The sequence below is a fragment of the Prionailurus bengalensis genome, chromosome D4 (assembly GCF_016509475.1).
Source record: "Prionailurus bengalensis isolate Pbe53 chromosome D4, Fcat_Pben_1.1_paternal_pri, whole genome shotgun sequence".
NCBI lineage: Eukaryota > Metazoa > Chordata > Mammalia > Carnivora > Felidae > Prionailurus > Prionailurus bengalensis.
The window spans coordinates 33260884-33287651 of record NC_057359.1 but is presented as its reverse complement, the minus strand read 5'-3'; the positions used below and the strand labels follow the sequence as shown (position 1 = coordinate 33287651).

Genomic DNA, 26768 nt, shown 5'->3' with positions numbered 1-26768 from the left:
GAGATGGTAAAGCCTAGATCCCTGGAAGCCTACTTGAAAAAGTGTCTCTCACTACTGACCCACATTGTTCTGGGGCTTCAGCAAGACACAAACCACAAAGATCTGGGGGAGGATTTTGCAGTAGCTAGCTTGCTGTATGCTCCTGGGGTGACCACAATATCTTCATGTGATCACCAGCTAGCCTAGCAAACAGCAGGCACTCAATTGACATGCAAGGAGTGAAAGCATCTTGACCTTGACCACATTTTTCACAAGAAAGGTTATCGAACTAAATCGTTCCCATTTGTAACTTCACTAATAGTTTTTTGATCAACTAAGCTAAAAATTTTCTTTTTATTCTTCCAAAGTTCTCTTACTAGAATTCTATACTCTTTGGATTTAAATTTAAATAAGTTGAACTGGAAGAAGCAATCCAATAGGGCCCTAGAATGTGATCATTGAGGTCTCCTTCCAGACTGGTACACATCCATTAATCAATCCTTTGGATATTCAGCAAACAATTAAACTAGCAATTATTCAACCAGCAATCAAACCAGTTAACCCTATTATCCCAATCCACAGTTTTCTATTTTATTAGCAAGATAAGTCTCTATTTAATGCCTTCATAAATCTAGCTTCCTCATTTTTATAGCATCCCCTAATTTCCTAGCCTGGTAACTACATGCAAAATGTGAATTATGGTTTGACTTGTTATCTCTATGTAGGGAGTCTATGTTGGTTCCTTCATGTCACCTTGTATAAACTGTTCATATAATATCTGTTGGAAAATTCTGTTGGGAAACACCATCTAGTTTAGCAGCCTCGAATCCAGGGATAATTTTCCCCCTCTGAAAACTTTGTAGTTGTCTGTCCCCACTGTCCCAGCACCTTTCTCATTGTCCATGATTTCTCAGAGACCAACAGTGGTCCCATATCACATCAGGCAATTCTTTTGGTTACTTGGGAGGTAATTCTTGAGTTTGACAACTTGAACTAACTTTAAGAAACTAGGCAATATCTTATGATCAGTTTCCATTTCTCTCTTTTTTTTTTTCAACATTTTATTTATTTTTTTTGGGACAGAGAGAGACATAGCATGAATGGGGGAGGGGCAGAGAGAGAGGGAGACACAGAATCTGAAACAGGCTCCAGGCTCTGAGCCATCAGCCCAGAGCCTGACGCGGGGCTCAAACTCACAGACCGCGAGATCGTGACCTGGCTGAAGTCAGACGTTTAACCAACTGCGCCACCCAGGCGCCCCTCCATTTCTCTCTTAAACAAAAAAGAAAAAAAAGAAACCTCAGTTTTATGCTTTACAATTGAACAGGCCTGACATCTCTCCACCTCTCCACTCCTTGTTAATTTGATACTATTTACTTTCAGGTAGCTGTCCTTTCCCTTCCTCCTTCCCTCTTATATTTAGGTTGTTGATCCATGTTGAGTTAATTTTTGTAAATGAAGTAATGTCCGAATTCATTCTTTTGAATGTCTTTATCCAGTTGCCCCAGTACCAGTTTCAAAGGGACAGACTATTCTCCCCCTATTGAATGGTATTGGTGCCCATATAAAAAATGAATTGGCCATAAATATTTAAATTGATTTTTTAATTCTCAATTCTATTTCATTGGTCTATATGTCTATCCTTATGCGAGTACCACACTCTTTTAGCTTTGTGGTAAGTTTTGAAATTGAAAAGTCTGAATCCTACAACCATGTTTTTCTTTTTCAGTATTGTTTTAGCTATTCTGGGCTACTTGCAATTCCATATAAATTTGAGGATTGGCTTTTCCATTTCAGGGGGGAAAAAACCCACCATTGGAATCTTGGTAGGGATTGCACTGAATCTGTGGGTTATTTGGAGGAGTACTGTCATCTTAACAATAATATGTCTTCCAATCCATGAGCATGGGATGTCTTACAATTTAATTAGGTCTTTTTTAATTTCTTTCATCCGATGTATTATAGTTCTCATTGTGCAAATTTTATACTTCCTTGTTTAAAGTTATTCCTACGTATTTTATTATTTTGGATGCTATTGTAAATTGAATTATTTTCTTAATTTCCTTTTTGAATTGCTCATTGCTGGGGTATAGAAGCACAACTGATTTTTGTCTGTTGACTTTCTACCCTACGACTTTGCTAAATGTATTTATTAGTTCTAGTAGTGTGTGTGTGTGTGTGTGTATTCTTTGGAATTTTCATATACAGAATCATGTCATCTGAAAATAGTTGTACTTCCTTCTTCCAATTTGAATTTCTTTTGTTTCATCTCTTGTTTCTTTTTCCTGCCTAATTACTCTTGCTAAGACTTTCAGTGCAATGTTGAATAAGTGGTGAAAATGGTCATACTTTTCTTGTTCCTGATCTTAAGGGAAAAGCTTTCAGTCTTTCAATATTTTATATGACATCAACTATGGGTTTGCATAAATGCCCTTTATCATGTTAAAGAAATTACCTTTTATTTTTAGTTTGGTAAGTGTTTTTAGCATGAAAATGTGTTGAGTTTTTTTTGAAATGTTTTCTCCATGTTTATTGAGATGATCACATGTGGGTTTTTTTTCCTTTTACAGTTTATTACATTGCTTGATTTTCCTATGGTGCACCACACTTGCATTCTTGGAATAAATCCTACTTAATAATGGTGTATAATATCCTTTTTAAAAAAATGTTTATTCATTTTGAGATAGAGAAGGGGGGAAGGGCAGAGAGAGAGGGAGGGAGAGAAAAACCTAAGCAGCTTCTGCACTGTCAGCATACCCTGACATGGAACTAGATCCCGTGAACCATAAGATCATGACCTGAGTTCAAATCAAGAGTTGGATACTTAATCAGTTGAGGCACCCATGCACCCTTATATAATATCCTTTTAATTTGTTGCTGGATTTCATTTCCTAGTTTTTTTGTTGGGGATTTTTGTATCTGTATTCATAGGATATTTGTCTGTAGTTTTCTTTTCTTGTAGAATCTTTGTCTGGCTTTGGTATTTGTTCTATACTGTATTTGGTGAGTTGCTTTGCTCTGAAAATGTTACTAAGGGTCCTTTCAGTTGTCTTTGAAAGTTTTGCAACTCTTACCTTATTCTGGACTTTAGCTTCTTTGACTATTTCATTTATGCATCTGCCTTTATTATGTGTACTCCTCTCCCTCTATACATGCATCTTTATATATCTTAAAACATATGAAGTCATCAGAGAACTCCCTATATGGTAATACAAATACTTCCCACTTCTTCCTCTTCAGAATTAATCGTCATTCCTCTCAAACTTCTATGAGGGAAATAAATGTGCTTTGTTTAGCACTGTGCATAGGCTCTTCTTGTACAGTGCATAGTACATGGTAAACACTAAATAAATATTCCTCTCACAAGTAGTGACTAATTGAGCACTTACTATATGCAGGGGAATGTTCTAAGCACATTGCATAAATTAGCTCATTTTTTTCTTCCAGTAATTTAGAAAACAGTTACTATACTTTTCCCATTTGAAAGATATGAAAATTGAGGTAAAGAAACTGTAAGTAGTTTATACAGTGTCACAAAACTAGGAAGTGGCAGAGATAGTACTTAAACCCAAGCAGTCTGACTCTGGAATTATTCTTTTAGCCACTGTGTTTTGCTGAATAGACAATAAATAAAGGGGTCTCAGTCATGTGCTTATTCATATCTTTGCTCTGAGTATGTTAGTATTCCCATTCCTAAATATCACCCAACCAGGCATAGCTGGTTATGCCTACTGTTCTATACTTTCATTGTTACAAAAACCTGTTCTTGTTGCATTTTCCATTTCTATTAATTACATCTTATGCATCTAGGTGCTCAGATTTGCATCAACTCCTTTCTTCTGCCTATACTTTTTTCCCAAACCCCACTCAGGGTTAGTTACAAGTTCTGGAATTCAGTGGTGCCAATTGAATTAACATGTTAAACTGTCCTGTCAATCAGCTGCAAAATAATTCACTATTGATAATGATACAATGCCAAAGTTTATAAGTAATTTACTTCTTAACTAGTATATACAATAGAGGGGGTACAAATCAACTCTATAGAAGTCATCACTCTCACTCATATGAATTCTGATTTTTTTTTCCTTTAATGATAGAGAAATAGATGGAAGTGAAGTTAACACACTTGGAATTGTATATATCACTAAATATGCCCACAGGATTAAGTAGTACAGTTGAACTTTATTTATAATGTATGAGAGCTGGACAGAAAGGGTAGAGAGAACCGTGGCTATAGAATGAATCTCCATGAAGTCTCTCATAATTATATCTTTTCCCTTCCATTCTCTTCATCACTATGCCTGGTTTGGATTTAGACAATTTTGCTTCCTAGTTGATCTCTCTGCCTCTTTTCTCTATTCTCTGTCCCATCTGCAACCCACTGTTGACCTGGCTGTAGATTAATCTTCCTAGAGCGTAATTCTGATGATCCATCACTTCCTTGTTCATTTTATAATGTCCTTCCAGGGTATTTGCAGCACCTGTGAGGTGTTCCCACTAGCTTTATCTAAAATAACTTTCCTTCCCCTACTCTGTATGACCACTAAACAGGATGACATTGCTTTCCCCCAACCTCCAAGGCTCCAAGCCATTCTTCTGAAATGACTTTCCCCTGCTTTTTATTTTTTTTAATTATTTTTTAACGTTTATTTATGTTTGAGACAGAGAGAGACAGAGCATGAACGGGGGAGGGGCAGAGAGAGAGGGAGACACAGAATCTGAAACAGGCTCCAGGCTCTGAGCTGTCAGCACAGAGCCTGACGCGGGGCTTGAACTCACATACCGCAAGATCGTGACCTGAGCCGAAGTCGAACGCTTAACCGACTGAGCCACCCAGGCGCCCCATTCCCCTGCTTTTTATAAGATTCCTTATTTTACAAGAGTCAGCTTGAAAGCAAACTCTAAAGTTCTATGTGTACTGAAATGCAAAGATTTCTAAGATACACTGTTCCTTGCAAACAGCACTATGAAGAAAATTATATATAATATGCCACTTTTAAGCAAGAAAGGGGAAAAATAAGAATACATGTATTTGCATTTTTTTCTTGGATTTGCAGAAAGAAACTCTAGAAGGACATGAGACTACCTTGTTTAGTTTTGGGGGGTGGTAAGGAAAAGAGGGAAGAGTGAGACTTTTTGTTGCACACCGTATATCAGCCTGATCCATGACAAGATAGTACATCATCAGAATAAGGATTAATAAACAATCATCAAAACTAAAGCAACCTCAGGAAAGCATTTCTCAACGCCCTATTCTATGTTTCATATTATGCCTTGGGTTTAAGCTATTTTCAGTTTCTTTCTTGACTCTTGAAATACATTTAAAAAAATCTGAGCAGATATCCTGACTTATTGATTGTTTTATTCCCCACCTTCAGGCCTGGGAACAATGCCTTACAAATGCCTGGTGTTTATGATATTTCTGAACTTGTAGAAAGTTGCTCCCCAGCCTCAAGGGTTTGAAAGATGAAGGATTCAAAGGGAACATCTCCTCACTAGCTTTAGAGCAGTGATTGACTGCTTCTCAGTATGTTCAGAAGTGAGAGGAATCTTGACAAAAGATAAATGAGTCTTCCAATTCATTAACCCTTCAAGCTCACTGGTTTCATTCATTAATGTACTCATTTATTCATTCAATAGATATATATTTAGCTACTAATCTGTGTCCAGGCACTGTGTAAGGCATTGAGCATCCACTGGTGAGGGAGATGAGGAATAAGTAAATGTAAAATAAACTTGCATGATATTTACAAAGTGTGAAAAGTCCCATGAAGCAAATAATGAGTAAAAGTAGAGACTAAAGTTTTATTTACAGGCCTCCTAATCCCACCAAAGGGCCCAGTATTCCCAGATTACTATTTTTTTTCTGCTTAAACAATGGAAATTTATTTCTCATAGTTCTGGAGACTGGGAAGTCCAAGATCAAAGCACCAGCAGATCCAGTGTCTGATTAGGGCACTCTTTCTGATTTGCAGACAGTTGCCTTCTCATTTCCTCACAGGGCAAAGAGAGAGACAGACTTGTAAGGGCACCAACTCCCTTCATGAGGGCCTTACCCACATGGCCTAATTACCTCCCAAAGGGAGAGTATTGGGGATTAGGATTTCAACATATGAATTTTGGAGAGACACATTTGGTCTAACTTTCTTCCCCTTCCTTTTCAAATGCAAACTACATTAATTCCAACCCAACAGTTCTCAAATTCTTAACTTGTTCCAGTATCAACTATAAAGTCTAAAGCCCAAAGTATCATCCAAAATATCCTCTAAATGAGATATAGGTGAGAGTGAGGTAGACTCATCCTGAGGCAAACTGCTCAGCTGTGAACCTGTGGAACCAGACAATTTATGTGCTTCCACAAAAATACAGTGCTGAGACAGGCACAGGACATTCCCATTCCAAAAGAGAGAGGTAGAATAGAAGGAAGGGGTAATGGATCCCAAGTAAGTCTAAAACCCCCAAGGCCAATTACCTGAACTCTTAAGAATAATCCTGTTTGGCTCAATGCTCTGCTTTCCAGACCCACTGGGGTGGCAGGCCAGTCTCCACCTCAGAAAGGTGTGGTGGAGGAGGGGGTATCCAGCATGCCTGAGGCTCCAGGCAGCCCTACCCCATGTAAGATCACTCTCTGTCCCTTTCATAAGCCCATCTAAAATCATTCATATTTTTTTTTTAGGGTATAGATTTTTGTTGTTGTTGTTGTTAATTTAAAAACACCTCTTAATGGTAGAATCTTATTTACTGGAAAAGCATTGCTAATAAGGAAATCTTGAGATCTAGAGGAATCTATGTGGCAAAGATTCAGCTTAAACAAGTCCTCAGGATGGCTTCCATTCCTTCTGGTTCTTGAGCTAATCCCAGGGGTGTTTAGTATTTTTTTTTTAATCTTTGACAGGAGTTATACCTAGTGTATATGTCTTAATTTATGCATTTATTTATCCTTTAATAGGTCCAGAACTGCTGAAGACTCACATCTTGGATAATGAGAGAGCTATGGCTTTACAAGTAGGTGGTAGGAATGACAGGCATGTCTATAAAGCAGAGATTTTTCAACCTGGCTTGCACAGTAGAGTCATCTGGGGAGATTTTAAAAAGTATGATGCTTGAGACCCACCCCTTATTTATTTTTCTTTAATAGCTCTGGAGTGAAAGAAAAGAGTGGATAATTTCAGAAGGCTGCCCAGCTGACTCTAAGGTTCAGTTAAGGTTGAGAACCACTCTTTAAAGCAATTTATAAGGGGAAGCCTGTGTCCTCGAGGGGGTTATCATCAACAACAATACAGAGTAAAATGAGAAAATTGGATAAATTATGCTGATTAGAAATAGCTGAATGAAGAGTGGGAAGATTCTTAATGGCAACAATTACCATTTGTTACATTTGTTATAAGTAATCACAACCCAAAACATGGCTTAATTTCCCCTTTTAACAAGTGAGAAAACTGAAGCTTGTCCAAGTTCAGTGACATGCCCTTCATCACCAGACTACTAAGTGACAAGGTCAGAATAAAGAGTGGGAAAAATCAGACACAGACATTTTTTTTTCTCACTTGACTTAAAGAGGGTATGAAATGACCCAAGGTAAAATGCAGAGAGGAAGCCAGACTCATTGGAATATATTTGTAATTAAGACTTATGGGTTCTAACTTTGGTCCTTGTGTGTAACTTTGAACATGACTTCCCTTTAGGTTCCCCATCCATAAAAAAGAATAAAACAGCAATATATCAGGCCAAATTGTTTCAAGGATTCTGTGATGATTAAGGAATAAACTGTAAGGTACTTAGTGAATACAAAGTCATGGAAGATGCTAAACAATAAAGTATTTTGGAAAGGTATGAAATTGTGTTTGTTTTTAGCAAACTTAAAACCTGTAGAACCATTCTGTATGATTCATATTTTCGTGAAAGGGACTCAACACGTGATCACACAAAGAAGCACATGGGTTTTCTGTGCATAATATCTGAAACTTGCCAAATATATATATATATATATTTTTTTTTTCTCACTGAGGCTATGCTTCTTTTTCAAGGAATTTTTGAGGTGGGGAAGACTTGAATAATTCTCTTGTCACTGTTGTTCACAAAGAAGAGTGTTACTTTGTGACCCAACACTCTCTGTCCCCTAAAGAGAGAATTCCTCAAGCCTTAAAATGACAGTTCCAGGAATCACATCTCAGGTCTCCGTATCCCTGCAACCTTGTGCTGTGCTCTATGAATTCAAGTGATGGGCCCATGGTCAGAAGTGTGAGGGGGATACTCACAGTCACAGAATAAGCTAGGGTCAGGGTTACTCAAAGACAGAGGCAAAAAGTCTTTAGCACTAAAAGAAGTACAGTTATATTATGGAATAGAAAACAACTGCACATAGCTAGCTAGACTTTTTATGACAGGCCACTTTGGCTTGTGCTTGTGATTACCCAGGAACTTCCACTGCAAGGAACTTCTGAGAGTAGACCCACCTGAGACCAGAGGAAAAGTTACATCCAGGACTGAAATACCCTTCTCATCTGTTAACCTCTATTTTGGAATTTGGTGCCCCTTCCTGTCTCAGTTGTCTCCTGTGGAAAATGTGGGTCATGAAAATATATTCCCCGACAAACTGACAAGGATGATTTTAAAATCAACTGAGAAAGAACACAAAAAAATGCTTTTAAAACACAAAATACAGGACAAATAGAAGTTGTCTTTTTTAATTATTATAGTAGAACATAATGTCTTCATGCCTTATTTAGCACTTAAACATTTAAATTCTAATGTATCATGTTATACATATATTGGAACTTCTTAGATTGTTTAGTTGAGCATATTTAATGTTTAAAATAGACCCCAAGATCCTTGGCTCTTATTTCTTGGGTAATAAACTAAAAAATAATATTTTGTATATTAGTCAGGGATCTCCAGAGAAACAGAATGAGTAGAGTATACATTAATAACTAGAAAGAAGTTTAGTATGAAGGACTGGCTCAATGATTGCAGGGGCTGAGAAATCCCATGATCTGCTGTCTGTAAGCTGAAGGTCAAGGAAGGCCAGTGGTATAATTCTAATTCAAACTCAAAAGCATGAGAACCAGAAATCGATGGTGTACAAAGTCCTGGTCCATATCTGAAGACCTGAAAACAAGGAGCACTGATGTCCCAGGGCAAGAAAAGGTGTGCACCCCAACCCAAGCAGAGAACAAATTTGCCCTTCTTCTTTATTTTTGTACTATTCAGGTCCTCAACAGATTTGATGATGCTCATCCACATTAGTGAGGGTATTAATTTACAAATTAGCCCTGCTGCATGGAGGGCAAGGAGATGAATAAAGAGGCAGGCCACTCCAGATTGGTAGGTAGCAGTTTTAACAAGCCAGAGAGGGAACTTACTGGAACAACTTCAAGATGAGTAGATCTCTGCACCCACATGCCAGAATATTAAAAGTTAAATAGAGGGCTTAACTGGGTTTACTCACATACACTGTCCACATGGTGTCAACAACATGGTACTCACTCAAGACAGCTCTGGTGCAGTCCTTAAGGCAGTTTCTGGTGCAGGGAAGACAAGCAGAATGCACATTTCGAGAACTGGGGAGGGATGAGGACCTCCAATTGCCAAGGTGCAGGTGCAGCTGTCAAGTCCTCTCAGTAACCTCCTCCAGAGGAGGACCATCTTCTTTTCTTGGTCTTCTGATTCAAATGCTAATCTCTTCCAGAAACAGTCTCACATACGCACCCAAAAATAATGTTTTACCAGCTGTCTGGGCATCCTTTAGCCCAGCCAAGTTGGCACATAAATTTAACCACTACACACTATAAGAGGTGCTCAAAATACCTTTTAAAATTATTTTAATATAACCATATTTGAAAAGATGCTTCGTATGAGAAAGAGGAGAGAGCATGGAGAATGACCTATTTTTTTTTTTTTTTTGCCATCATAAGATTTGTGGTAGATGTCCATCATTTTTGCCTGCCTAGGACTTCATCCAAATTTTCCTTATGAAATCATCCCTTCTTTTCTCATTTCATATGATTTGATTGGAGTTTATCCTGCCCTAGTGCAAGGTGAGCCTTGGCCTGAGCCAATAAACATATGCATCCTGTTAGCTACAATGATTGATTCAGGAATGAGCAACTGAACCAATTTTGAACAACACAAATTAGGTTCAAGATTTCTGTGGAACTGCAGGGAAAGAAATAAGCCTTTTTTTTTTATAAGGACACTAAGAAGATAAAAGCCATGAATGGAGCTACTAGCAGCCATTCTGTCAACACAAGGAGAAAGTCTGTCTGAGTTTGAAACCATTACAGAAGAATAATGGAAAGAATGAGATCAAGTCAGAATATATACTCTAAACCCTCTGCTTTTAGCCATGACCAATAGATTGGGCCATTTTGATCTGTGAACAAATCATTCTCTAATTTAGCCAAGGTTTTGGGGTTTTGTTTTGTTTGGTCTCTTATAACTAAAAGAATTTGACTAAAGCAACATTTATAATTTTTCTTTCAGATAACTCAATGGATATCTGTCTTCTCCATGAGGCTGAAGACTGAAGGAATCACATCTGTCTTTTGATTTTTAAATCCCCAGTGTCTAGCAGAGCGCTTGATATGTGGTAGAAGCTCATTATATATTGGTTGAGTAAATGCATGAAAAAAAAAATAGAATACCCATACTCAAGGATGTTTTGGCTTAGAATTGATTCACTATCTCAAATGCAGCTGGATTGTTGCCATTGATTTCTAGGGATATTTTAGCCTGATGAGTGAAAAAGCTTGAGGGGGCACTTGTTTCCAAAAAAGATCTAATTTATCCTCTTCCCTTCCATTCCTGACCAGTTTGCAACTTCTTTTTACCATATGCAATCCTTATTAAATTTAAAAAGTCTCAGAATTTCCTAGTAGCTTGATACTTTCAAATATAACTCCTATCATAGGAAATATTAGAAAAATTATAGAATGTACCCCTGCCCTCCCTCCACCACCTTCTTTTGAGACCTACTACCTTCTTCTTTAGGTTGCAATCTGGATCTCAAAAGTCTGCTAAAGTTTTATTTGGCCTATAGTTTGCATGGATCCTCCCCACATGTTTTCTACCCCACCCTTAAATAAGGCCAACACAGGTTGACTTTTGCTTAAGCTAATTTTCATCTCTGTGCAACAATTAAAATTTATTCACCAGAGATTATGACCAATAAACACCACTAACTTTAAACCATATCCTTACTCCTGTCCAATACATCCCAAAGTTTGTTGAGTTGATGTGTATTAATTTATTCATTCATGTTCCCACCTGTGCGTCTAAATTTAGACACATTTATTTGGTCATAGGAAAATTATAGTGAGAGAAAGGTTAGGGTGTAATGGATTAAACATGCAACATTTAGGTTTTAAGGAAATTCTTCAAATACTAACCCAACCAAGAACTCAAGCACAGGATCAGTGTCATTAGTTAGAATGAGCGAATAGACAATGAGCTGACCAATTATAAAGATTATTCTTGAATTTTATAATGAAATGCTCTTTGCTTCTTGTCCATATCCTTAGTAAAATTGTACGGAGACTGCAGAGCAGGTGCTCAACAGGTATGCTCTTAAAAAGTGTTGATTGCCATATCGATCACTATAACTATTTAGGCTTAGTCCTGAAAGCTATTCATTCCTTTGTTTATTAGTTCTAATCAGCATCATTCTGAGTGCTATTATACTGCCTTGTAAACAATATTGTTTTGCAACCTTAAAGTCAGTAATTCTGTAGAAATTAAATTGGGTTTACAGTAAATCCATGATTACCATATAATCTGTGGAGTCTAAATAATGATGTACTTAGCTGTAGAACTGCATGTAAAACACAGAGCGATGATTACATGGCTATTTGGGGCCTAGGAAAGAAAGCGATGCCAAATGTTTTGATGGTTGAAGAGCTGAGAAATCTTTTTGTTTTTAATGTTTCAATTTAAATATTATCTTTAAACATCTTGATACTACCCTAGATGCCTTAAAAATGGCTTTAAAATCTACTACTAAATATTATGCCTTACATTGTATGTTGCGAGCTGTTTAATAAATTAAGACTTGTTACAAATAGAAAATCCATCTGATTTAAGGTGACAATAGAAAAAACTAAGCAGGCTTGCCTTTAGCAAATAATTCATCTCTGTTTTAAGGGGATCTTTCATGAAAGTGTTCAGTTTAAGCTTTAAGCAATGTTTTTAGACAAAAGAACAATTAGTCAAATGAGCATTTCATCCAAGGGCTCTTGCCTTGCAGTTTTTCGAAAGGTCTCAGTCATGACTAGACATGCTCTTAATTAAGTTAAATCAATGTATATTGCTCTCCTAATACAGCCCAAGCTCTGAGCCATGGTAATTACTGTATCTTGCAGAGTGGCCCACAGAGATATCTACAGAGGTGATATGATTGGTCAAAGTCATACCATTGCTTCATGGCAGAGTTTTGTCTAAAACTGATATGTCTTACCTCCTAATCCAGAGTCTTCCACACTACATCAAGCCCTGTAGAGAAACCACCATAAATTAGATGTAGACCCCATTCTTAAGGGGCTGAAAATTTAGTAGAGAATATGAGACAAGAAGAGCCAAAATATCACAATAACTAAAGAGCAAGAAAGCTATCACAGAGGTGTTATTGGGTAATAATGAGCAGCATGGGACTGGCATTTCAGTAGCCCAGAGATTAAGCCAACTGCAGGAAGATGTGATCTCCACTAAGACACTTAACTAATTCTAACCTTAATTCTTTTTTCTGTAAAATTAACAAGTAGGATTGTTGTGAGGATGAAGTGTAATAATCTGTGTAAGTTAAATTCTTAGCACAGTGGTTGGTACATGGGAAGAATTCAGTAAATTTTAATAATTATTAATGGAGAGGGAAATTATGAGAGTGTCATTAGTGGGAAGGGACCACCAAATTAGTACAACTGGGAAAGGCTATGAGGAAATAGCATTTGTAAGGCAGGAAGGACAACCATGGGCCTCAGAGTTGAAAGAGAAGGAGACGGTGACATTCAGCAAGATTGTAGTATGTAAATATGGGGAAGTAACAAGGAAGAAAAATAGAGGCATAGAAACAGCATGCAAGGGGCACCTGGGTGGCTCAGTCGGTTAAGCGTCCGACTTCAGCTCAGGTCATGATCTCGCGGTCCGTGAGTTCAAGCCCCGCGTCGGGCTCTGGGCTGATGGCTCAGAGCCTGGAGCCTGCTTCCGATTCTGTGTCTCCCTCTCTCTCTGCCCCTCCCCCATTCATGCTCTGTCTCTCTCTGTCTCAAAAATAAATAAAACGTTAAAAGAAACAGCATGCAGGGGCGCCTGGGTGGCGCAGTCGGTTAAGCGTCCGACTTCAGCCAGGTCACGATCTCGCGGTCCGGGAGTTCGAGCCCCACGTCAGGCTCTGGGCTGATGGCTCGGAGCCTGGAGCCAGTTTCCGATTCTGTGTCTCCCTCTCTCTCTGCCCCTCCCCCGTTCATGCTCTGTCTCTCTCTGTCCCAAAAATAAATAAACGTTGAAAAAAAAAATTTTTAATAAAAAAAAAAAAAAAGAAACAGCATGCAAAACTTCCATTTGGGCTGAATTCATATTTAAGAAATAATAGTAACTGTGAGTATTAACCATCGATTCATAGGACTGAGATGACAAAGACATGGGAGACCACAATAATATGCAGGTGAGTTAGACCCTTCTCATGGGGAGTTTTGAGTCCACAGATGGGCGTGTCAAATGTTGAGGGATGACTGAAAACTTGGAACAGTAGAGGTATGGCATAGTTGGACCTGGATTTCTGAAAAATGATTTTGGCAGTGGTGGGAAGGATACACTGCAAAAGGAAAGAATACTTTGCAGCCACAGCAGAGAAAAGCCCACCACAACAGTTCAAGTGATGGAGACAAAAGTCTGAAATAGATGGTGGCTATACAGAAGATATAATGGAGAGGGACAAGAAATGTGGTAGATTATCTTCCCAAGGGCTACCATAACAAATACCACAAACCAAGTAGTTTAAACCAATAGAAATTTATTCTCTCCTAGCTCTGAGGGTATAAATCCAAAATCAAGGTGTCAGTAGGTCTGTGTGTCCTCTGAATGTTCTAGAGAAGCATCCTTCCTTGACTGTCTCCTAGTTTCTGGTTGTTGTCAGAAATCCTTGGTATTCTGTAGCTTATATCTTGCATCACTAATAATCCCTGACTCCATCTTCATGTAGTCTGTCCCTGTGTCCAAATCTCCATCTTCTTCCTTTTATGAAAGTTCCAGTCATTGGATTTAGGGCTCACTCTACTCCAGCATGAACCCATCTTACTTAACTATATAAACAATTCTGTTTCCAAATAAGACCACAGTCACAGGTACTGGAGTTAGAACTTGTACAGTTCAACCTACTATATGTGGTAACCACAAACTTGAAACATGCTAAGATGTGGAAAACCAGAAAGGGGTCACTTCCATTCTCCTGCTTCCATGATTTTTTTCTAGTAAAAAGAATAAAAGAAGAAGTAGTCTTTTTGGTCCTTTGATTGGATTAGTTGAGCTCATTGAATAGGCCACATATGAGCAGACTTCTATAAACTGCCCTTCACTGAGGTTAAGCTAATGTGTACTTTCCTGTTCTGACAGCTTCCCTGGCTCTCAGCTGAAGGAGAGAAGATCTCCTCAGGAAGAAGTTTAACACCTGGGGAAAAAAGAGGATGCGGATCCAAACTGAATACCAGGCTTTATATACCTGTCTGAGCCTCAGTGTCATAACCTATAAAATGAACATATTGAGTTGATGTAACAAATAAATGCTCTTATCTCAGTACTTACTGTATATTTAAACACTATGACTTAGTGCCATTATAATGATTATTATTCCTTTTGTTAATAATAGCTTGGGGCACCGGGTTCTCTCAGTCTATTGGGTGTCCAAATCTTGATTTTTGGCTCCGGTCATGATCTCACAGGTTTGTGGGATCAAGCCACATGTCAGGATCTGTGCTGACAGTGTGGAGCCTGCTTGGGGTTCTCTCTCTCTCTCTCTCTCTCTGTCTCTCTCTCTCTCTCCCTCCCTCTCTCTCCCTCCCTCTCTCTCTCTCCCTCTCTCTGCTACTCCTTCCCCATCCCTCACTCTCTCAAAATAAATAAACTTAAAAAAAATAGCCATCTTTTGATTGTTTCTTTCATCAGACTGCCTCTCAGCTTATATGACTTAACTTGCACTCCTGAATTGATCTCTGTGGGGGACTGTGCCACATTTGTCACTGGTATGCCAATTTTGAATGATTGTCTTTTTTTTAAAAAAAATTATTTATTTATTTATTTATTTATTTATTTATTTATTATTTTTTTTTTCTGAGACAGAGAGAAACAGAGCATGAGTGGGGGAGGGACAGATAGAGAGGGAGACACAGAATCTGAAGCAGGCTCCAGGCTCAGAGGTGTCAGCATAGAGACTGACCGGGGACTCGAACTCAGAAACCATGAGATCATGACCTGAGTCAAGGTTGGTCGTTCAACTGACTGAGCCACCCAGGAGCCCCTTGAATGATTGTCTTAAGGCCACAGTCCAAAGGTAAATAGAGAAGATGTATGTCCCTTAACCCCTAGGTCATTTTATGCTTCCAACATAGCTTATATTTCCCTTTTCCATTCTCTCTAGGAAATTATTTATAAGTAAAATATCTAAACCACTGGGCATATTTTTTAAATTCATAGGTCAAATCCTATTATGACAAACTCCAGGGGACATTTGAAACACATTTATTGTACTGAAATTTTGTTGTACTAAATATTGTTTGAAACCTAAACTGTGGCTGAGAAATATTTTCCTGAATAGATTTTTATAAAAACAGTTGCTGTAATGGAGGATTGTTCCATAAACATCACATGAAAAAATTATCATTGCTTCCTCCTCCCACCTAGTATATTTCTTAATGTGATTCATATGCCTTTAGTTTTAAAAGCCACCCAAAGACAGTGTCCTTGACACTATGAAAAGCTTCAGGTAGCTCAGTAGATTGGTTGGTACTCCTCAAGGACAGGGGATGCTTGTCATTCATTCTTGTACCCCCAGGTCCCTGCCTGGTACTTGGAGAGTAACCAAAATAGTATTTGATAAATGGATGAATAACTAAATAACTGAATTCATTAGCATCAAATTAGAAGAACCCTCTTGAGACTGTGCCCCTTATCAGTTTATTTATAAACATTTACCAAAAATATTTTACATGTATTTAGTATCAAAGCAAAATTGGGGGTCTCACAAGAACAGAATGAGCTCCAAAGAATCATCTGAGTACCACCTGCAGGCCAATCAAAATATTGTTTCTAATTGGCATTCCTACAAGTGGTTAATTTTTCCCCTATGCCTGACTTGAAAGCACTCAGGTGCAAAATTTGTTCCTCTCTTTGAGACTATCTTAATAATCACTCCCTGTCTGAATCTTGGAACCAGAATCCCCCACTGATGGGTACAAATGAGGGAGAAATATTGTCAGCACACATGGGCACTGGCTCGTGGCAATGAAGATTTATTTGATCCAGTCAGCCAAGTGATCACCAGAAGCAAGTAATCAAGAGAATGAAATTCTAGGATGGGTTCCGCCAGTACCTCTTTTGTTCAACAATATGCCTCTGCCCATCTACACAGAGCTCAGTCCAGGGAATAGTGCATTTGTTAACTCAAATCTTGTTTGAAGATATTGACCCTAAAAATATTGAGACTTTGGAGCTCAATTTTTGTTCTTAAATGACTTTAAACTTTTGTTTGTAGCTCAGTCGATGTCACTGGGATTTATTTGGCTGCTGGCTCTGAGTCGGTATTTGAAAAGAGCAGCACCATATGCAGCACATGCATATTCAATGGTGCAGTTCTTTTTCTAGGGGGAGGGGGGAGTGCCAGGACTCATAGCTCACAATATGAATTTGCATTTCACTTTGCATAAATTTGCATGTAGACTTCATAAGCCTCTAATTTCAAGTATGTAAAATGAAACAAATCAATGCAATCTATGGCAATTGTTTTCCAAGGCATTAATCACATGAAATACATACCAGCTTTCCTTAACCAATTAATTTAATCATACCCAAGGTTAGGAGAGACAGGGAAGTGGTGAATAATGGCTGTTAAGTGCTTGGCCTAAGGCTGAAAGGATATGCAGACTAAACATTGCTCCAATATGTCTTCTTTCTAACCCCTATGTCTCCTGTGGAGATTATGTTATTGTTTGCCCAGTATTTCACTTCTTCTCTCTTCAGTGAGTGGCCATAAGACTTTGAGCAATGAAATGTGGGCAAAAGCAATGCATGTCCCCTCAAAGCAGCAGCTTTAAGACCCCACACGTGGTTCAATATCTCTCATTTTCTGCCATGATATAAGCACTATGCCATCTAGAGAATGCTGTATTTGCTTGAATCCCAGGGTGCTATAAGTTGATGATATTTTCATTTGTTGTTGCTGCAGCATATTCTAGTCTATTCTGACTGATGATGCTTTTGTAGAATTATTACAATGAACTTTAGCTTCAGAGGTTTGTGTCAGTTTTGAGTACATAAGAATATGTGTGCAGTGTTGGGGTGGAGACAAAATATTAAATGATATGGTTCATGTGGTTAATAAACATATGAAGCAACTGGAGAAATAATCCATACATTCAAGATCAACTAAATGTCACCACAATGAAGAATAATAGAAGACATTTTATCCTCCCTAATTAAGTGAGATGGAATAGACTATTTATAATACTTAAGATTGGCAAATTCATAAAATTTGGTCTGTATTTGAGACACATGCCAACTTTCTCTTTGGAAGTGCTTTGGAATTCTTCAGGTTCCATTTGGGGAAAAGTCTCAATTAAATGTCAATTTTTAAACACCTTTTGTTAGTATCTTTCAATCCACTATTAATTTAAGAGTAGAGGAATTTGAAACCAAAGGAAAGTACATAGTGAATTTTCAAACATGAAATCTTAAATCTTGAATCTGGAAAACTAGATCTTTATGTTTTTCCAAAGTGCAAAAGTTTGTGTGGCAGGAACTGAAAATAATATAGGAATACAGATTATAGAAATACATGGTAAAACTTGCCTTCCAGCCAACTAAATCTAGTGGCTTTTCTTCTACTTCCACAATGCTGTCCTACAAACTCCGGGGTTAAGCAGTCCAACACTGACCCAAGGATGCAGAATGTCAAGGGAAGAAGAAACATGCAATACCAAAGATTATTTTTATTCTCATAAGGAAAAGATTAGAAATGTAAATAAGATAGCTCCTAACAGAAATGAAGGACTCATAAATCACAAGTGTGTGGGTTCTTCTTCTTTCCCCAGGCCACATAGCCAAAAAATGGTTGTGCATTTTGCAAACTCTTCTGCACTAAGTACATTACTATTTATGCTGTCTGGATTACATGGTAATCACCCTTGAATAGAATCTGCTTCCTTCCCAGTATAATCTCTACATAATTAGTCGTTTGAAGGTTGCCTAAGAACTTTAACAGACCTCCAGAAGAATGAATTTTCTCTAAAGAAAGAAAAAAATATTTACACAAATTTTATGCTATATGAAACAAACCTCAAGGAAAAAAAGTAAACACTTAAAGTGCTAAAACACGGGGAAAACAAAACAAAAAGAGAGAGAGATGGCAGTCTATCAAAGGATGGGAAGGTTATTTTACTTCCCCCCAGTTGCCCAGAAGTGTACTTGCATCTTTGATACTTTTTGGACAAAGAGATCTTCCAGCAGAGTGAGACTCTCCTGGTAGTTCTTATATTACAAATGCCACAGAATGGTTTTTCTTCACTAAATCAATTTCTTGCCCATAGCCAGAAACAGTATGTATGATTAGACGACTGGTTTTGAAAATCATTTTCTGAGCTCTTTCCCATCTCAAATGTTTCAGAATTAGCCAGAAGTGGACTTGAACTTTTAAAAGTGGATTGATTCCTAGAGTAATAAACACCTGTTAACTCAGCTTTTGAATGAAAACTGATCTTCCAGTTTAAGAGGCATTTAAATCAAGCCCAGCGATTAATTTTATGACTATTATTCTAAATTCACTTTCTGTTATATTATTTAAATCCTTTTTGATCAGCTCATTAGCTGTTGTTATTTCCTGGAGATTCTTCTGAGGGGAATTCTTCCGCTTGGTCATTTTGGATAGTCCCTGGAGTGGTGAGGACCTGCAGGGCACTTCCCCTGTGCTGTGGTGTATAACTGGAGTTGGTGGGCAGGGCCGCAGTCCGACCTGATGTCTGCCCCCAGCCCACCACTGGGGCCACAGTCAGACTGGTGTGTGCCTTCTCTTCCCCTCTCCTAGGGGCGGGATTCACTGTGGGGTGGCGTGGCCCATCTGGGCTACTTGCACACTGCCAGGCTTGTGATGCTGGGGATCTGGCGTATTAGCTGGGGTGGGTAGGCAAGGTGCACAGGGGCAGGAGGGGCAGGCTTAGCTGGCTTCTCCTTAGGTGATCCACTTCAGAAGGGGCCCCTCTTCCGTGGGCCTCTCGTCTGCACTTGGCTCCGGAGACTCCGTTCTGCTAATCCTCTGGCGGTTCTCTGGGTTATTTAGGCAGGTGTAGGTGGAATCTAAGTGATCAGCAGGAGTCGCGGTGAGCCCAGCGTCCTCCTATGCCGCCATCTTCCCTCTCTCCTCACCAAAATAATTTCATTGAAACGAGGATTATTTTCAGTTCCCCATATAAGGCGATCTGGAGAGGAGAGCTTGATCCAGGGAGACCAGATAGAATGTTCTAACAAAACCTCCAGAGTAATTAACAGGCGTTATCTACCCAAGGAATGGAACAAATAGGAAGTTCAGGTTCTAAGGAGCTGCCTTGTTTGTGCCAGTGACCCCACGCTAGCTCTTTATTAATTGCACCACTTGGGATGTTGATAACGAACTGAGCTTTGGAACATTTCAAGCCTGGCATGGAATGCAGTTTTTACACAAGTGTCTTGTGGTTCAGAAATCCGATTTCACAGCTTATCTTCCGTTAGATGAAAGTGTTTACAGTGTGTCTGGAGCTGGAGTAAGTTCCTGCGGGTGCCCAAGAGCAGGGGCCTCCTCTCTCCTCTCATTAATTTGCTGATGCCTAACTGCACTGATGCAGTGGTGAGATACGGGGAGAGAGGAGGAGGCATTTAAATCAGAGAAGGGGTGAGGTAGGGACATCATATAGAATACAGTCTTTCAAAAATGAGTGTTAATTAAAAAAAAAAAAGTCACAGGTCTTGTGATAAGATTGTATTCACCGGCAATCAAGTGGACCCTATCTCCATAGGGATAGTTCCTGAGAGTGTTCCAACAATTCTGAGTTCTAAAACTTTCCTTCAAGAGAATGAGACTTTCCTATAGCTGTCTCTTAAATTTGTCAATTGTCTGAGCCTTGGCCATGCAGTGGTTTGAACAGGGAACTACAGGGTTATCTGATCTTTTATGGGAGGGGTGGAGGGGCTTGGGGATTAAGGTCTGATTCATGATTTGTGATTAACCTGACACGTTCTCTTTTGAGAGAGTAGAAGACACAGTATCCAATCTCATCCTCTCGCAGGAGTTTCTTCAGCTGCATATTTCTATTTGAAAGCAGGACTTTAGTCAGATTCAGAGGAAAAAATAAGTTAGGCAGAAACGTTGAGACTGAGCAAGAATGCTGGATCATTCAAGTCTTCCAGCCCCCTTGGATCCACCTAGTCTTCCTCATTTCTCCCCCTAGTTAAATGTATAGAAATTTCCTCACTGCTCTCTATGTCTTTCAAGACTTTCCTATAGCATTGCAGTCAAATTGGTAGTAATTTTCCACTGGTATGAAAGGAGGCTTCAGATGTGACCTATGGTCTCAATGTCACCATAATTTAGCCATCCCTAATATGCCCATTCTTTGGAACACCAACTTTTATTGCTATAATAATTCTCACATTATTTATAAATAATATAGTGCTATAAATACTGACCTTCAGGGCCAGCACAAGATCTTTTTAATCAGGCTTTTGCCTGGTTGAGGTAAGACTCCAACTCTTCATAACACTTTATTGCAGATAGCTATGTTAAATTTTCTAAAAATGTCTAGAACATATAGGGACATAGATATTGTGCACCCATAGAGTGACATTGTAGGGTTCAGAAACAAGCACAGTGGAACCCCATTGTGACTCCAATGTTCTATGATAAGGAAAACATTGTCAGATTTTACACTAAGGAAATAAAGTGGGGTCTTGTTTCAACAGTGGATTTTATTTCTAGGGAGGCACTAATTTGATCCTCCAAAGGAACAAACCCATGCTACTTTTAAGGAGGTACTACTTTACTTTATTTTCCCCTGTGAAACAGGTGAGATTATTTCCCTATATACAAAGGAAAACAAGTAAACAAATGATCTTGAGATTTAAAAACATGGGTGACTCTGGTACTGGAACAAAATGAAAAATGAAATAATCATGGTTTCAGGGAAGCTCTCTATTCAGGAGGTCATGAAAAGGAAATTGTCCTCAGTTAGGGTAACATCAGGAAATAGACTTATACACAGATGGTTGAGTTGAAGAGGTTTTGATGAGGGGACTATTCATATTAAGAGTGGGTGATTTAAACTGATCAGTGAAGAGGTTGAGGCACCCAGAAGTTAGCAAGAGTGGAGAGTCATTATTGCTCCTACATATGATGGGGCAAAGGAAGAAAAGTGTGTTACTGAAGTCCAGTGAGACTTCATATACCGGTCCCTATCTATAGTATCTATAGTAATGAAAAGGTATAGACCTTACCAGAACCATAGCATGGAACAGGAAGCAGCAAGAAAGAAATGCCCCAACTTCTTTGCCCTCCAAAGCTAAAATCTCCTGCTGGTGCCTTCAATGGCTGAACCCAATGAGAAGAGAGTTCAAAGGAGCCTGGATGATGTGCCCCATAGGTTCAGTCTGCAGGAGCTCAGGTTATAGCAGAACATGAATCAGGGGGATGTGGGAGGACAAAAAAGGAAACAGACAGTATGCTGAGGCAGGTTATTGTCCACCAAATGTTCTTTTTCCTGTCTTCAGCAGGATTGTATTTTGGTTTTAAGCAACACTGAGGCCTACACCAGCAAACTGCAGTGGAAATGTAAAACCCCATGCTTGTCAAGGGACTATTTGCCACAACTCCAAGTGTCTCAGTCTTAACTTATCTAGCTTTGCTTAACATAAAATAATGGAAGCTTTTCTTTTTCCAAGGTGCCTATTTATGATCTTTCTTCATCCACTATTCTGTTTCTCTCCCCTTATACTTGATTATCCAAATTTATATTCTGCCTCTTTGTATATTACCTATATCAGATAACATTACAAAAGTGTCATCTTTACCAGATTTATTTGTAACAGACACCAGCATTTGAAATTAATGGCCAAGAGAACAATCCAGTTTTCCAAGTGTATGGGAGACCATGATATTTTGGGGTGAAGTGTGTTGTTGATAGACTAGGTTTGCCATAGTAATATTGCAAAGGCCTTCTCTGCCAAACATTCTGTCTCTATCAAACATTACAAGCTCATGAAAAGAAAGAAGGAAAGCAAGGATTTGAGTCAATGAGGAACTCAGAGAACAGGAGGATGACTTTGAAGTGGAGGGGATACTGAAGGCAGACAGGAAACTTCCAAGTAGGAGGAAAATGGCATGAACAGAAGAAGTAGGACCCATAGTTGTACATCTGCTCCCAGGTATCAGGAAATTCTCTGAAAGCTACTTGATAGTGATCCATGAGGGAAATGCACTGTTTGCCTTGGAGGCAGCACAGAAAGGAAAACCATTCTTTGTGGGGTTTATAATAGTCTAGGCCTCATGTAATATCTGGCTCTTCTCTTTCAAATCTGTGAGACTTTGTGTAAATTATTTTGCTCTTCCACATCCAAAATATGGGGAAAATACCTAACCTTTACAAATTATTAGAAGTAAATATGATGGCATGCATAAGGCATTAGACATATAGTAGGTATCCAAAGGATATTAATGTCCTTCTCTTCTTTTTAAAGTTTAAAATAATCCTGCTTTCTTTACCACATAATTTTGATATACTCAAATAGAGACCAACAATGGTTTCCCCTAAGTCAGAGGGGAAATTAATTTAGACTCTGCATTCCTCATGTTTATGTTTTCCATTTCAAAGCTCCCTTTTGTTGCTAACCCAACACATGTCATAAAAATAATTAAAAGAGAAAAATATGCTCACTTAAAAAGAAAGAAAAACAAAGCTCACAATATATGTCAGTGTAAGGAAACCTTATGCTAAAAGGCTAAATTTCTTAGCAGAGAGGGAAAAGAAAGATCTAGAAAAAAGGGAGGGAGCAAAGCAAAACTGAGATTTTTACAAATCTTGTAAGCATGTCATTTTATAAGTCAAAGTGAGGACAAGAATAAGCGCTATTATGGCAATTTTCAGTCTGTTTGCTATTTTGATTGCTGTGAATATGCTGGGGAATGGCATCCACTTTCTGAAATGGCATGTATTTATGTACTGATAAATAAAGCAGCAAGCAAATCTGGGAGTCTTAAAACCAACAGGGCATTTCACTCCAGAGTAAGGTCTATGGAGCAGTTAAGCAGATTTGAGGCCTTGTGTAGGTATCTTCCTAACAGGGGCAGGGTGTAACTATCATCAGGTTACATCAGCTGTGTATTAGTTCCTATGACTGCTGTAACAAATTGCCAAAACTAAATATTTGCTAATAATTACCACTTAGTGGTTTAAAACAATGTAAATTTATTATCTCACAGCTCTGGAGGTCACAAGTCCAAAATACGTTGACGGAACTTCATTTACCCTGGACACTCTAGGAGAGAAATCTGTTCCCTTGCTTTTTCCAGCTTCTCAAGACTGCTTCTATTCCTCAGTTCATGGCCCCTCTGCTCATCACTCTGACCTCTGCTTCTGTTATCCATAACCTTTTCTTACTCTGATTCTCCTGCCTCCAGTTTATAAGAACCTTTGTGATTATTTTAAGACCATCTGTATAATCCAAGGTAATCTCCCCATCTCAATATCTTTAATTTAATTACCATTGTAAAGTCCCTTTTGCCATGTAAGGTAATTCATTCACAGGTTTAAGGCATTAGGATATAGAGAATTTGGGGGGCCATTATTTGGTCTGCCACAAGCTGTTTCCCCACAGGCTCATTTATCATAAATGCTACTAGTATGGTGCAACAGTGAGAAGCATGGCACTGTCAAACTTCCTTGGCAAAAATCCTGCCTCCCCCCATCAATGGCTAGATGCCCTTGAGTAAGTTATACAGTCTTTCTGAGGATAATTCTAGTGACTACTTCTCAGATTGCTATGACTTTTAAACAAAAAAGAAGGCTTGCACAATGCCCAGTTAAGGTTAACTCATTATTTTTGTTGTTATCATTGTTACAAATGAAAAGACATACACTGTGGCTGGCCTGAGACTTTGCGGTGTTTCAGGCGCGTTGGTCTGTAAAGACGTGAGCTGAGCTGTATCCCGAATCAGGGAAGCCGGCTGGGAAATAGCCAACTCTGAACCTGCGCGGGCCGCTCTGTTGCGCTAGTTCTTCCCTCCGGACAGGCTGTCAGGTGGGCTTCCCTGAGGTTAGCCCTGCAGCGGTGCGCTTGCGCCCTTGTCCCGGGCCCGCGCACTTATTACAGGGACTCAGTGGCCACACTGGGTACCCAGCCGGACTCAGGTTCTGCCATCTACCAGGAAAACTATGAACAGATGAAACTACTTGTAAATCAGCTCCATAAGCAAGCACAGAAAATAAGATTAGGAGGCAGTGAGAAAGCCCGAGAACGCCACATATCAAGAGGAAAACCTTTAGCCAGAGAAAGAGTGGACAGTCTTATAGTCCCAGCGTCTCCATTTCTGGAATTATCCCAGTTTGCAGGTTACCAGTTATATGCTAATGAGGAGGTGTGTGCCAGTGGCATTATTACAGGCATTGGGAGAGTATCAGGAGTAGAATTATAATTGTTGCCAATGATGCCACCATCAAAGGAGGGACCCACTATCCCGTGACTGTGAAGAAGCATTTGTGGGCACAAGAAATTGCAATGCAAAACAGGCTCCCCTGAATCTACTTGGTTGATTCAGGAGGCGCAAACTTACATTGGCAAGCGGAAATATTTCCAGATCGATATCACTTTGGCCGTATATTCTATAATCAGGCAATTATGTCTTCTCAAAATATTGCACAGATAGCGGTGGTCATGTGCTCCTGTATGGCAGGTAGTGCTTATGTGCCTGCAATGGCTGATGAAAACATCATTGTACGCAAGCAGCATACCATTTTCTTGGGAGGACCCCAGTTGGTTAAAGCCGCAACTGGAGAAGAGGTCTCAGCTGAGGATCTTGGAGGTGCCAATCTGCACTGCAGAAAGTCTGGAGTAACTGACTACTATGCTTTGGATGATCCTCATGCCCTTCACATAACTAGGAAAATTGTGAGGAATCTAAATTATCAGAAGAAATTGGATGTTTCCATTGAGTCTTCTAAAGATCCTTTGCTTCCTGCTAATGAATTGTATGGAATAGTTGGCACTAACCTTAAGAGGAACTTTGATATCCAAGACGTCATTGCTAGAATCATGGATGGAAGCAGATTCAAAAGCCTTATATGGAGACACATTAGTTACAGGATTTGCTAGAATATTTGGATACCCTATAGGTATCATTGGAAATAACGGAGTTCTCTTTTCTGAATCTGCAAAAAAGGGTGCTCACTTCATCCAGTTATGCTGCCAAAGGAATATTCCTCTGCTGTTCCTTCAAAATATTGCCAGATTTAGGTTGGTAGAGACTATGAGGCAGAAGGAATTGCCAAGGATGGTGCCAAGATGGTGGCTGCTGTAGCCGGTGCCAATGTGCCTAAGATAACTGTCATCATTGGGGGAATCCTGTGAGGCTGGAAACTATGGGATGTGTGGCAGAGCATATAGCCCAAGATTCCTCTACCTGTGGCCAAACGCTCATGTCTCAGTGATGGGAGGAGAGCAGGCAGCCAATGTGTTGGCCACAGTAGCAAAGGACCAAAGAGCACGTGAAGGAAAACAATTCTCCAGTGCAGATGAAGCAGCTTTAAAAGAGCCAATCATTAAGAAGTTTGAAGAGGAAGGAAACCCTTACTATTCCAGTGCAAGGCTGTAGGATGACAGGATTATTGATCCAGTGGACACCAGACTGGTCCTGGGTCTCAGTATTAGTCCAGCCTTCAACGCACCAATCCAGAAGACTGACTTCAGTATCTTGAGGATGTTACTGGAGTGTGAAGCATCTTCCATTGGACATGTACCAAAATTAATATACGAGTAGCCTTAAAATTTTAGACTTTTCCAACATGTGGCTATTATGGCAAAATTGTTTTCTTAACACAGTGCATCATACTTTTCTGCATTAAACAAAAATCAATGAAGATATTTATTGATAAACTTCAATTCCTTGTCTATTTCTTCGAGAAACTTTTCTGTGGTTCAGCTTTCCCACCCATAAAAAAAAAGAATAACTTTCGGTTATCCTTTCTAACCCACAAGTAGCATGAAAAGTCCCATAACCTATACACTGCAGGTATGATTGAGATTTTTTTTTTTTATAAAATTTTTTTTCAACGTTTATTTATTTTTGGGACAGACAGAGACAGAGCATGAACGGGGGAGGGGCAGAGAGAGAGGGAGACACAGAACCGGAAACAGGCTCCAGGCTCTGAGCCATCAGCACAGAGCCTGACGCGGGGCTCGAACTCACAGACCGCGAGATCGTGACCTGGCTGAAGTTGGACGCTTAACCAACTGCGCCACCCAGGCGCCCCTATGATTGAGATTATTAACAGAAAGTCATTTTTCTTCTGAAATGA

The 26768-nt window shown here is 39.2% G+C and overlaps 1 pseudogene; it reads left to right on the top strand.

Annotated features, from left to right (window-relative positions):
* The first annotated feature begins 6411 nt into the window (after positions 1–6411).
* LOC122474381 lies at positions 6412–26230 on the top strand (annotated as a pseudogene).
* Positions 26231–26768: the final 538 nt, after the last annotated feature.